This window comes from Etheostoma spectabile, chromosome 19 (genome assembly GCF_008692095.1).
Source record: "Etheostoma spectabile isolate EspeVRDwgs_2016 chromosome 19, UIUC_Espe_1.0, whole genome shotgun sequence".
NCBI classification, from domain to species: domain Eukaryota; kingdom Metazoa; phylum Chordata; class Actinopteri; order Perciformes; family Percidae; genus Etheostoma; species Etheostoma spectabile.
Genome location: NC_045751.1, coordinates 4,649,203 through 4,650,526, shown reverse-complemented (window position 1 = coordinate 4,650,526; position 1,324 = coordinate 4,649,203).

Below are 1,324 nucleotides of genomic sequence, written 5' to 3'. Positions count from 1 at the left end.
TGTATCCAAATCCGGCTTTAAACTTCTCCACAACAGTATTACGGACCTGCTTGGTGTGTTCCTTGTCCTTCATGATGCTCTCTGCGCTTTAAATGGACTTCTATCACAGAACAGGTGCATTTATACGGAAACTCGATTACACAATGGTGGATTCCATTTGTTAACATTACTCATTTAGGTCAACATTGGATCATTCAGAGATCCTCACTGAATTTCTGGAGAGAGTTTGCTGCACTGAAAGTAAAGGGGCTGAATAATTTTTTTTTTTTGGGTAAAAATGTTTTAAATATCCAATACATTTTCGTTCCACTTCCTAATTGTGTCACACTTGTTGATTCTTCACAAAAAAAATTACCGTTTTATATCTTTATGTTTTAAGCCTGAAATGTGGAAAAAGGTAAAAAAGGGGGCTGAGTACTTTTGCAAGGCACTGTATACTATGGCTTCTGCCGATTTGCTACACTATGGCTTTTTTATCACTTTTTTTGACATACTACACTATGGCTTCTGTCGACATATTATACTACGACTTATTTCGACATACTCTACTATCAAAGTTTTCGACCGCACATGAAGGCATCATGGGAAGGCAGCGGAGAAAAAGAAAAAGTGATGAAGCAAGATTTGAAGCAACTGGTAAAACACACAAAAAACACCATACAGTAACTTTTCTGTTCCCTCTCACCTTTGGGAGCCAGCGCACTACCCTGAAATGTGTAAAAGCCCACCTTTGATCAATTTACATTCAACTCTTACAATAACAAGTCATATCCCTCCACTGTGCCGAACATTTGTCACTCACGTCCTAAACTTGAGCTTGCTATTGTTAGATATGCGTGTGAAAAAATAAAAGGCTGAAATCCATAAAAAAGTTTCCATTCAGACATCAGCATCCAGGGTAAACCAAGGAAGGAGACTGTCCTAGTGGGAAAACTTCAGATAGCAGAGCAGGAAATAGAGGGAGTACGGCTCAGACTTTAGTTTTAAACTATAAAACACAGTAAATACAACTACTAATATGTGCCTAAATGTACGTCAAAATGGAGATAGATAATGCTGTAAAGGGATGTAATAGTATGAAAATTTTACCTTGTGGTTATAGTGACCAAAATGATCACGTTTTCGGTATTATAAGTGTGTTCAATATGTTCAGAAAGCTCTGATAGGCCTACACAAGCTGAAATGGTTTCAAAAAGTGTAAAAGCGTTTATTATATTTTAAAGTATAGGCAATAGGCTTGTAAAAACAACTGTATATTGAAACACTGGCCCCTGTAGGGGGTCTGGTAAGAACTTGAACCAGAGATGTCTGACTTTGAGATCCA